This window comes from Tachypleus tridentatus, chromosome 2 (genome assembly GCF_004210375.1).
Source record: "Tachypleus tridentatus isolate NWPU-2018 chromosome 2, ASM421037v1, whole genome shotgun sequence".
NCBI lineage: Eukaryota > Metazoa > Arthropoda > Merostomata > Xiphosura > Limulidae > Tachypleus > Tachypleus tridentatus.
In genome coordinates this window covers 90,827,766-90,840,827 of record NC_134826.1, presented here as the reverse complement: position 1 = coordinate 90,840,827, position 13,062 = coordinate 90,827,766, and the positions used below count along the sequence as shown (strand labels likewise).

The 13,062-nt window shown below is 31.5% G+C and overlaps 1 pseudogene across 1 annotated transcript; it reads right to left on the bottom strand.

Annotated features, from left to right (window-relative positions):
- Positions 1-408: 408 nt before the first annotated feature.
- On the bottom strand, positions 409-12,681 carry LOC143244502 (G protein-coupled receptor kinase 1-like; annotated as a pseudogene). The gene is made up of 6 exons (XR_013025123.1): positions 12,618-12,681; positions 7,721-7,886; positions 5,925-6,056; positions 4,942-5,061; positions 3,446-3,616; positions 409-521 (listed from the first exon to the last, which is right to left on the bottom strand). The product of XR_013025123.1 is annotated as a G protein-coupled receptor kinase 1-like (transcript).
- Positions 12,682-13,062: the final 381 nt, after the last annotated feature.

Genomic DNA, 13,062 nt, shown 5'->3' with positions numbered 1-13,062 from the left:
TTACAAGTATTAAGGAATTATCATTGCAGCACAATAATGTGTCTAGACAAGACAGTCAACTATATAGTAGCAAAGACAAACCAGACTAAGATTACTTCCAGAGATTAAGAAGAAAAATGATAAAGATGAAACAGTGCACCTGTATGAACAGTAGTGATTCTTCATTAACAATTTTTTATTTTATTGTAACTTTAAGTAACATTATTTTCAAAATACAGTTTAATCATCTGTTCCACCAGGAATTGCACATAAACAGATATATATATATATAGAACACATTAGGCAAAAGGAGGAGTGAATAATGCTTTACCAAAGCTTCCTGGTTGGAGTTTTTAATCGAGTTCTAGATTCACAGAGCATGACCAAATGGGCACACTAAGCTAACAAAATGTCAACCTTGTGAGGGGTCAGCTGTCACTGTGTACGCTCTACCTGCTGCTATTGGAAAGCTGTTGTGGTACTGCAACCCTCAAGACATGAGCCACTGTCTCGTGGTTTATGAATCTATCAACTTTGCAGCCCTAAGAAAGAAACTACATATAGCTTCTACAAATTGTAACACAAGAAAAAAAAATAATTAAAACATACACTTTACAGAAATATCTGCTAATTCTTGGGATCAAGATCTGTCCCAAAGTTTAATATTTTTAATTTTGAGAAGGAATAATTAACCACAACTAAATTTTTCCTTTATTAAGTTTTCACTGTTCAGCTATCTTACACAAACATTTGATTACTGTTACATAGTTCATCACATTTTGAGAAAAATTTAGTTTCTAGTGTTTACTTGCATTTATTCCATTATTACTAAGCATAGTAGAACTTAGTATGTAGGAGTGGGCAAGGAAAAATAACCGATGAATATTATGTATTGCTCATCTTAGCCTCAAATCTCTTTAATAATAATCTAAGGGGCTTTTATATACACCTAACTTAGGTTTTGGGGGTTTTCAAAGGTGATAAGAATTATTTGTTTAGCAAAAAAACATCGATGAAATAGAGTAATGTAACATACAAATGGTCTACTGATTATTCTGATTTTGGCATTAGAAGGAATAGCTCACCAGTATTTTGAGGTTGTTGCAATGATTTATACAAGAAAATGTTGCATTTTACCCTGAGGAATGCAGAAGCAGTATAGTGTTTCATTAACTTCAACATCCACTCACACTAAGCTAAAACTGGTGCCTTCACAACAACTGCCATTTATTATAAAATATTTATTGGTATTGTTTAAAACAAAGAAGGCAAACAAGTAATAAAAATATTCTTGAAGAAAATATAGATGATGTAGAGATGACAATGCCAAAAAGTACAGGAACAAGGTACAGATGTGCACACAAAGCCATACAAAAGTCCCAACATAAGTGGTCACTGAGTCAATGTTCCAAGCATATGGGAATTAGCTATTGAATGACTAGAGCATTATTCAATTTAAATGCTTTTATACAAATCTGAATTTATGAAAATAAAATAATTCAACATTTAGTTGTGGATAAATGTTTTTCTGGACAATTTGGCTATTTATATATGATTTTGTGTTTTAACCCTTACCTTGTTTCTGTACTATATGGAATTGCCATTCCCATATTTTACTTATTATTTTTCAAATTTATTTTATTACATGTGTGTGTGTGTATAAAACCATAAATTTTCAAGCCATAAACAAAACAAATTGAAATGAAATAAAATACACTGCATATTTTTAAAAAAGAATCCCAGGATACAAGCTACAATGTGGGATTATAAAATGTTTCCCAGGTTTTGGAGGTGACTGTGGAAGTAGGACCTACATTGTAGTGGGTATACATCATCTATCAGTCTTAACCTCCAATTCGTTAGTCTCACATAAGAAAATTAGAAATTAAGAGAGCAAGATGTGAGTACTCAAACCCACAACATCCCACATCTATATCACCTTTCACTGCCTGCAGACAGTTGTGGGAAGGTGAATGCTCTCCCAAGTTAAAATAAGAAAAAGATAAACATAAAAAAATGAAATATAAAAAATAAACTAAAAAAGGAAAATAAGGTACTACCATTTGGGGGTAAGTAAAATAAAACTTACCTCTTGAAGTTAGCATTCCTGCCCCCAGTATGGTAGAGGTACTAATTAACATGACATCAATAAAGTGATAGTTTACTGTGACTGTCATGCTTTTATATATGGCTTAAGGTGTACATCCACATAAAGTAGTGCCAAGTTCTTAAATGACTTTATTTTTAACTAAAAATTTCTCTGATTTTACCTTCTTTGTATTAATTACATAATTATTTAATAATCTTATCTAAAATTTCTTTATTATCCATTAACTATTAATTTTTGTATTAGTATATAAACACATTTTCATTATTGGCTTTCCTATTAGTAGTGTATGAAAATCGAAAGTTTTGGAAAAATCAGAGTATTCTAGCATTCTCTGTGGTATGGATGCTGATATTAAAGCAATACAAAAGTCATCCAGCTTTTCTTATCTACAGGTGAAGAGCAGCTAGATATGAAGAACTACCTGGCATAGTCACTATCTCTAGTGTATTCACTGTCTTTCAGCAAACCAGAGTTTTCCAAAGTTGAAAACTGGCAAATAGCCAAAACCAAGATTTCTTATATTCATCCAAGATCTCACAGTAACTGTAATTTTATCATAATTTAATAGAGCAAAACAGTCTCCATGATCTTTGTCTACCATTTTTATAATTAATCTATGCAAAATGTAAGAGTAAGAAAATAAATTATAGGGTAAACTATGTTATTTCCCCTTGAAGTTAGCTTTCTTACAGAGATATGGTGATCCTTTAAAACTTTAAGTACAAGGTGAAATAGGAATTACCTGCCATTAATCAATGAATATTAGACAAATCTAACATGTATAATACTCAATACCTTGTACACCACACAACTGGAATCTTCAGAAGTCTTCACAAATACCTAAATACTTGAACACCTATTTTATTATTATTCTATACAAAATTTATAAAGCTTTAAAATAGACTCTATAACACAGTAACCTATGTACACCATCTAACTAAAAATATAAACACGTATTAGGAAAACCAGATAGAACCAAAATTTTCAATTGTAAAATGTTACTCTATTCTAAAATAGTCAAAAAGTATGATTCTAAAGTTAACTAAAGGTATAATAATGAAAACTGAGATTCTATTCAAGCACCAAGCTTATGACAGAAAGTGGGAAAGTAAGTAGCATATGGATTTTATTCTCCATGTAAAGTTGAGATGGCTTAGTCTGCCATGTGATCATTAGCCAGATCAAGAGGTATGTTCACTTCCATCTCTATCTTATTTGGTTTCTTTTTTTCCAAGTTCAGCAGCCAGCACTACAAAGCTTTTTTTATTTTCCAATAACTTTTTTCTTAATACTTGTTTAATTTCACAGTTACAAGGTAATCCACTCAATAAGAACTCAATTCACATAGTTTCTTACCTGACTTTGCAATCAATTACCGTTGGTGTTTCGTGTAACAAGATTGATTCTATTATTGGCATCAGTGCCATAGATCTTCCCTGCTTTTTTAGCCATATTTCCCAGCAGTTCCAGAGAATTTTTGTGAGTAGATTTTAATGAAATGAGCCATTCTTTGAGTCCTATCTCGTCCTACATCAAAATATACATTATTTCAATCATGGTCATAAGCCTGTCAAATGATATACATTCAATGCTTAACTATAAAGGTGAGTTTGGTGAAGTCTCAAAAAAAACTGCTCATGATCCTAAAATTGAAAATTTTATTATCAGTCCTGTATGTTAACAATAAATCAAACTGGTACTACTTACAATATGTTAACAAAATAGAAGAAATTTGCTGAGTACTTGTGTTAAAGTTAGGGTGATCAGATATAAATAGTTGTTATTGTTCATAGCCTATAGAATCACCTAATTGGTAGGTAGTTGCTGATATGTTTATTTTATTACTTCTACTGGAAACTGATTAATTCACAATTTACATTTCCATTGCTAAGCTGGACAGTACATGGTAGCAGAAGCCATGGTTTGATCATGGATCTTACTATTAGAAAGTGTGCTACCAGCTCAACTAGATAGTCACCCTACTGTACGCTGAATCAACTATATGAATAGTTTCAAGAGAGGTACAGTTTTGCTGACTTATGTACTAGTTTGTTTGAGTATTTTGTTCAATTTAGAAAGCTTCTTTGATGTTTATTCTATTTGATTTGTTCCATTTTACTATATGATCTATTTTTCTGATGGGTTATTGCTTACAGGCTCATATTACAGATATCTATCATGCTAAAACATTCTGACGTTTTGTTTCTTCAATGCATCAGTGTCCACACTCATAGGTATTACCTTACATCAAGAATATATTTGGAAAAGAATACAAAGAACAAAGTCATGACAGTTCAGAAGTCCCAACTCGTATACACACACCCAGTGCAAACAGAACCTCTTAAGTTGGAAGAACACCATTAATAACATGCACCCATGAATGTGGACACTTAAAAAAAAAAAATTCAGAAGAATAAAGGGCATACAAGACTTTCACACAGATCTACCTACAATGACCCATCATGTCAAAGAAGATGATTACATAATAAAATGGAATACACACACAAATGAAGCAGATGAAAGAAAAAGGTCTTCTATAATCAACTAACTGTTAAAATACTCAGGCAGCTAATCACAGCAAAGCTTGGTTGTCTCTCTTGAAGCCATTTAAATAGTTAATTAAGTGAATGAAGTGAGAACCCAACTGAGCAGATAGCACATGTGCACTTCTAACAAGAAGGCACGGGAGGACTGTATTGAAGGTGAGACCAAATTATCAGATAAAAATACAATTTAAACTGAAATATAATTCATACCTAATAACAATAACCATGTTAATAAAAAAATTGTACAAATCAATCTCTAGACTTCATGAACATACTACCTCATAGCCATAACAAAGACAAACTTACAGGATTGGTTAATACTATCCTTGCGTCTCTTTCTCCTTTCATCTTCAACACGATACACTGCTCCCCTTTCATATTGACATACTCTGAGCAAACATCCTCCAGTTGGTCCATAAAGATTAGCTAAACATCAAGTAAACCTATTAAGATATCTTATATTCATTGAAGGAAAAATATCACTATTATTTTAAACTTAACCAAAACTTACTTTTGGTTTTAGACAAATAAGAAAACTGTTTGTAAGAAACAGTATTAAAACTGAGAATCTACTATATAAAGCTTGTTTGGTGAAAAATTATAAAAATAGAATTTTTTAAAACAGCATTTATTCCTTTTTAGTATTGGTACCTTTACATGTTTCTATTGTACATTTAATGTTTATTATGTTCAGAAAAAAACAGAAGTACAACTTCCTATCTTTTGTTACAAATGAGCTTCTATTTCACCCATCCAAGAAATGGATACTTCAGTTATGAATAAGGACAAAATTATTTGATTTCTTTAAAACCTATTCACCACTAGTGAAATCCACAAATTGCATTATATCCAGTAATTTTATCTGTTAACACTCCTTATAAATAATATACCAAAGAAATTGAGTAAATCCACTTATTTCCTATATATAATATAAAGTAACTAGCATGATCAATTGCAGTACTGATTGTAATATTTGTTTCCATGCAACTCTTATGTTGTTAGGGATCCTGTAACCAAATGAGTTATGCACTCACAAGAACAGTTCAAAAATTGTTTAGGAAAACATATCAACTAAATTGGTGGGGTTCATGGGCTCCACCAATAATTCTGGAATGAAAAAACAGAAGAAACTTCAAGTTGAGAATTTTACACCATAAAAATTTAGCAATATCCCCAAAGAAATTATTAGAAGTCAAATTATTATTTGCTTTTTATTTTAACAGGACCTAAAGAGTTACACTGTCATAAACAAAACTGTTTAGTCTATAAATCCCTTAAAACTGCTATACCTCTGGTTTAGCACTTCCAGACTCTGTGGGAGCTCTATCCTGTTAGGATAGAGTTTTCCATATCGTGTCTGCCACGCTGAAGCAAAGGGTCCACCAAGTTTTTGATGTAACCATGAATAATGCAATCTGAATCTGCAAAGAAACAAGACATTTATGCATTCTTTTTTATGACATATAATACCTAGAATTAACAAAGTCTGATCTGTTGGCATGTTTAATGTAACACTATTTGATAATTTTAATCATTCTGCTTCTTTATAGGCTTGATGCATGTCTGTAATAAGAGACAACATGCAAACACACACACATATGCATATTAGAATTTGAACTGCATACTTTGGCAAAAAAATTCATGAATAAAACAAGATTTATATTTATTCAGGTATATTAGTGATATCAACACAAGAGTCAAAAATATAATTATGTTTGAAACACATTATCCTTCATACAGCCAATTTCCTAATTACTAGATAACACACATACTGTTTTCTAGCAAGGAGATAATCATCAACTAGGAAACAAAACTATTTTGTCAGTACTTGAAAAAAATTCTCCATGAGAACAAGAGGGGCAAGTAAGATTTGGTAATCAGACACATTACATTTATCTTTTTAACAGTGTTTAATACGTTAAGTTATGGAAACAGATTAATCAGAGCTGAGGTATAGTTAACTATTAACCAAACTTTAAGATCATCAATGAGTCATTTGCAGATAAGGTAGCATGAACAAATAAGTAAATAATATTGAAGAAATATAAGCAATGTTTATTGTTTCTATCTAAAGCTATTTGCAACTAACTCCCACCTTCCAAATAAGAAATGACAAATGGTTCCACCTACTTTTCAAAAAGGCTTGTATGGAAAACTATATCACAAGCTGGACTAAACAAAGAATAAAATAATGTAACGTGTATTGCAATGCTGTATAAGATAAATACTAAAACCTTTATACAGATTCAAGCAGGATACTAGCATATCCTTGATAAATACTAAAACCTTTATACAGATTCAAGCAGGATACTAGCATATCCTTGATAAATACTAAAACCTTCATAGATTCAAGCAGGATACTAGCATATCCTTGATAAATACTAAAACCTTTATACAGATTCAAGCAGGATACTAGCATATCCTTGATAAATACTAAAACCTTTATACAGATTCAAGCAGGATACTAGCATATCCTTGATAAATACTAAAACCTTTATACAGATTCAAGCAGGATACTAGCATATCCTTGATAAATACTAAAACCTTTATACAGATTCAAGCAGGATACTAGCATATCCTTGATAAATACTAAAACCTTTATACAGATTCAAGCAGGATACTAGCATATCCTTGATAAATACTAAAACCTTTATACAGATTCAAGCAGGATACTAGCATATCCTTGATAAATACTAAAACCTTTATACAGATTCAAGCAGGATACTAGCATATCCTTGATAAATACTAAAACCTTTATACAGATTCAAGCAGGATACTAGCATATCCTTGAATTTCTCACATTAGTACCACATACATCACACCAAGCAAAAGTACAAGTAATGGATTTTGCTAATGAAGAGGTACAAAACAAAAAAACCTCTGAATTATAAATTTCATTTTTTAGTTAATAACTGACACTTTTTTGAGAATCTACCTGAAATTTAATTACACTTCAAAGGGTTAAAAACACGTTCTAGTATATATTTGTCCACTTTCCAAGAAACATTAATCAAACCCTTGTTTTACAACTCAAAAGATAAGTTTGGAGGAATATACAATTACAATAATAAACATTCAACAACACCTTTTTCATCATCAAATTTCATCTTCATCTTGGCTCGCTTTTTTTGCTCTGCTTTGTCAGACTCCATGTTGACAGTTTCAAAAACTGTTTCTGAAATTTCTTGTTGCCACCTTTCAGAGATCACCATGGGAAAGTTCTTGTATAACTCTTGATCTGCTTCAGTGAGCTACAACAACAATATCATATTTAAGGTTTCTTAAGAGAGACACCCACTATAAACTGGATTTACTGTTTAAATAATGTTTCTTTAGAGGAACACTCACTACATATTGGATTTACTGTTTAATAATTATTTTTAAGAGACAGTACACGTTGGTTTCGTTCAACAAAAGATTATTAATGGAGACATCCACTACACACTGGATTTAATGTTTAATGTTTCTTAAAAGACACACCTAACATGGATTAGATTTCCTGTTTGAACATGGCATGTACTATTGCTGTTCTCAAATATTTTATTTCACTTAAAAGTATTTGTGATAAGTTTTTAAATTTTTCCTTTTTACTTAATTCTATGACAATAAATAAAACAAATATGAAATTTTGTACTTCACTATAAATCTTGTATTCTTCAAGCCCTTGTACTCTAACAGTTCAAGCTGACATTAAAATTTAACTTAAGTCACTGTAATGATAATATGGTCTCAGAATTTATTTTTTAAAATTAATTAATCCAACTCAAAATATGAAATTTTTTTGTACAGATAAAACAGACTATAATAAAACTTAAATAACTTACTTACATTTCTAACTAAGATAGAAACTGCTTAAAATAATTCCCATATATGATCAAGTAAAGCTCAACACATAGCATACAAAGAAAGTGACACAAATATGTTCTAATATACTTCTTAAACCACAGACCTTTAGGCCTCATAGTTGTCAGTTAAGAAAAATCTTTGCTTTCTACTGGTTATAAATAATACAACAGAGATAATTTATGACGATTTCTGAATGCAGGATGCTCTTGGAAAGGTATGATATGTGACCTTTAGTTCATTGCTCATATATTCATTAAATAAAAAACTTTCACTTTAAAGTTACATTTCTGCTCAAAGTTCTGTATAGTATAAGTGGGTGATTTCACAGAAAGTTACAAGACCAAACAATGGTAGCAGAAAATGTAGAAATAAACAGTTTGGTCTAAAGAAGTGTCGTGCAATAAAGAAAGTGAAGCCTGAAAATTTACTTATATACATCCTTTTAAAATTAAGAAATTAAAATTAACATAATACTAAAATTTGGACTATAAACTATGTTGAATGCCATGATATAAACTGATAAAGTAGTTTAACCCTTTCACAATGGATCACTAGTCAAAGGCCTTGCTCATCATATTTGTTGACTTGAATTAAAAATTTTATTGAACTACTATTTTATGAATTTATTCAATAAGTTTAGAATCAAATTGGAGATTATAATTCAACCTTTAATATTACACGAGTTAATTTCTTAATAAAAAGTAAATATTAAAAGAACACAACTAAATATAGATTTTAGTGAGTCACGTAGTATGTTGAATACAGCACTGGTTAAAATTAGATGTTTGTGATGTCAAAATAACAAGTCTGTAGTTTTGGACAAATTAGAAACTTAAAGTTACCAATACTGACAAGCTAGAATATAAGAACCTCGATATTTTGCCAAGATATGGTTTATGCACTGAATCAAAAACAGTGACCCCATTCACCATTTTAGAAACAGTCCCTTATATACACTTACTACAATATATGAGATGTGAATAACCAATCAACAGCTCCAAATGTTCCCACAGTAGTTTTTCTCAGTCATTTTAACGTGAGAAAATGCTGCCACGTTTTTCTGAACCAAGATCTTGAGGAGGAAGGTTGTGTTTATAGTCTGACCAAAGTTTCATACTTCTTTAGACCAAAATACAACTTAGTTACTAAGCTTGATATACACTGCTGGACAAAATCTTAAGGCCAATGAACATAAAGAAAAATATGCAGTTTGCATTTTAGACTTAACCACTTATTTGAGTTGAGCTTTGAAAGATGAAAATAAGAAAAGGGAAAATAAAAATAAAAAACGTTTTTAGCATTTAGTAGGGAAAATGTGAACACTATGAAATTACCCTAAATACTAGCTGGTCAAAAGTTTAAGACCATACTGAAATGAAACGCAAATCGGTAAACACGTAACGAAATTTAGTCATTTGTGTTCAAGAATTAGTGTTGTCAACATCTCCCACTGACATCTCCTGTGTTACATTGGGTAAAGGCTAAAAGGTTGACAGAGTTTGAACATGGCAGAATTGTGGAGCTGCAAAAGCAAGGTTTCTCTCAATATGCCATTCATGGTGAAATTGGGTGTAGTAAAACTGCTATTGCAAATTTCTTAAAAGACTGAGGAATATGGAACAAGAATTTCAACCAGTCGGTCAAGAAAATTTTGCTGACGTTGAGCAGGAGGATTCGACAGGTTGTCCAGCAAGACACCAGCCAATCGTCAAACCAGATTAAGGACCTTACGGTCACAGAATACAGCTCAAGAACACAGCTCAAGAACAATAAGACGGCATCTATGAGAGAAAGGCTTTAAAAACCGTAAACGTCTTCAAAGGCCACGCCTCCTTCCACACCATGAAACAGCTTGGTTAAACTTTGCTGAGAAGCACCCAACATGGGACATTGAAAAGTGGAAGAAGCTTTCTTCTCTGATGAGAAAAAATTTAACCTGGTTGGTCCAGATGGCTTCCAACGTTACTGGCAGGATAAGGATATCCCACCGGAGACATTTTCTACACGACACAGTGGAGGAGGTTCCATTATGATCTGGGTGCTTTCTCCTTCCATGGAACAATGGAGCTTCAGGTTATACAGGGGCATCAAACAGCAGCTGGCTACATTGGCATGTTAAAGAGAGTATCTTTATTGACTGAAAGCCCTCGCTTGTGTAGAAATGACTGGATCTTTCAGCAGGACAATGCTGCAATCCACAATGCCAGCAGGACAAAGGACTTTTTCATCGTGAATAACGTGATTCTTTTGGACCATCCAGCATGTTCGCCCAAACTGAACCCCATTGAAAATGTTTGGGGGTGAATGGCAAGGGAAGTCTATAGAAATGGACATCAATTCCAAATAGTGCATGATTTTCATGAAGCCATCTTCACCACCTGGAATAACATTCCAGCCAGCCTTCTGCAAATGCTTATATCAATCATGTCAAAGCGAATGTCTGAAGTTATTCGCAATGACGGCTGTGCAACTCACTACTGAGACCTCTTGTTGGGCATTTCCTACCCTGTTTAGGACTTTTTTGGTATTGTCTTAAATTTTTGACCAGCTAGTATTTAGGCTAATTTCATAGTGTTCACATTTTCCCTATTAAATGCTAAAAAGGTTTTTTATTTTCATTTTCCCTATCTTTTTTTCATTTTTTGAAGCTCTACCCACTGCTGGGCAAAATCTTATGGCCAATGAACATAAAGAAAAAATATGCAGTTTGCATTGTTAGACTCAACCACTTATTTGACAATCTAACAATGCAAAATGCATATTTTTTTCTTTATGTTCATTGGCCTTAAGATTTTGGCCAGCAGTGTATAATAGTGGAGTTATATGGTATCAGTATAGTTATTTATGATTGTTTGGTTATTCAACTGTACATATATAAAACCTAAAAAAAATTTGTTTGATATCCTCCATGTGCAAAACTTTAAAAGGCTTAGCAACCCAGTTCAAAGATTGTAGCTAGAAGAGATAACTGTTTGCTTTACTTATTTATTTATTGTTTTGTAGCATCAAAAGAATAAGTTTCATAAGTTATTTCTAAACAGTAATAATCTATATACATATATAATGTATAATAATTTATATGTTACTGTATAATACAAGATACTAATTCACTAAACCACAGCCAAGACCGGGCCAGTTTAATATTACTGGATATGGTAACATGAGTGCATATGTACCACCTCATTGCAAGTTATGTAATGTTGGTCAGGCATGACTAAAAGGCTAATAAAATAAAAAAATATATATATATATGTGTTATGAAACTTAAGCTACTAGGACTAAACATTTGTATTTTCATGTTATAAATTATTTCCTAATTTTTATTATGGTTATAAGGTTCGTTAGTTGACACACCACATGTAGGGTACAGAAAATAAAAATAAAAGAAACGTTTGAAATGTATTTAGGACATTTTAAGAGATTACAAGGTAAATACTCGGACTAGTAACCAAACAGTCTTGATATTTTTTACAAACAAATCTTTAGTAAAATATTTCATTGGAAAAAATCTGATTTTTTTTATTTAAAAAAACTTATAATATATACAAAGTGTACCAAATTTTGTGAAGATATACATACTATGTAAATTTGTATAGGAACTCATGCATATTATACCAACCCCACTGCAAGAGTTAATTAAATTTTGAATGTACATTTGTAAAAAAAATCATGACAAGCACACTTTGAACTGTCCATAATAATAGGTTTAACTTGTGCATAAAGAACTTCCGTGATTTAAATATCTTATAAAATTATCAGCCTTCCAACTGAAGGAAGATTTACATATAAAACAAAAAAGTATCTCAAATTATGGGAGTTTAATTCTAAAAAAATTAAAAGTAAAAGAAAGAATATTTAATATCATATCAGCCATACTATCTGCCACATCCAGTGCTAACAAGATATTTTGACCAATACCAGGGATCAGACAGGTATGGGATAAGACTTAGGACTATATTTATAGTTTTGTTTTTATAAACTTGTGGTTTTCTTACAAATAAAACCAGAAAGCATATCCAACAATTCTTCTATGTCTTTAAAGATCATATTTTGACTGTGAAAAAGAAATTTGTGTCACTTAAAACCAAATGTTAATAGTTATTGTGGGAGAAAACAGATAAAAGTAAAACACCAACTTTAATGCCTCTTGTATCTTCTTCATCAAATGAACCAATATCAAAAGCATCTGCAGCATTTACTTCACCCTTGGGGTATGAGGTGATGGGGGTATTTCTGAAGATAAACTAATTGCCAGTCGACTCCTTGAAAGAATGGATGTTCTTTCACTTCATCTGCTCTAAAAGAACAAAGAGAATATAACCTGAAATGTAATCACATATATTGCTCTCAAAATAATTTTTCTTTAAGAAATTTTTCATACAGTAGAGCTACAGTTTGTTGATAAGCAGCGACTTCTTATTTCTCAGAGAATTACTTAAATAATTAGTTTGAAAGTAAAATGACAAACATTCTTTGTAATAAATGTAAAAGTTTTAAAGAAAAATAAGTTTCAGGAACTTTACAAAAGTTACACAGAACCTTGTACCACTTTAAATTTTGTGATGCATCTTTAACCATGTA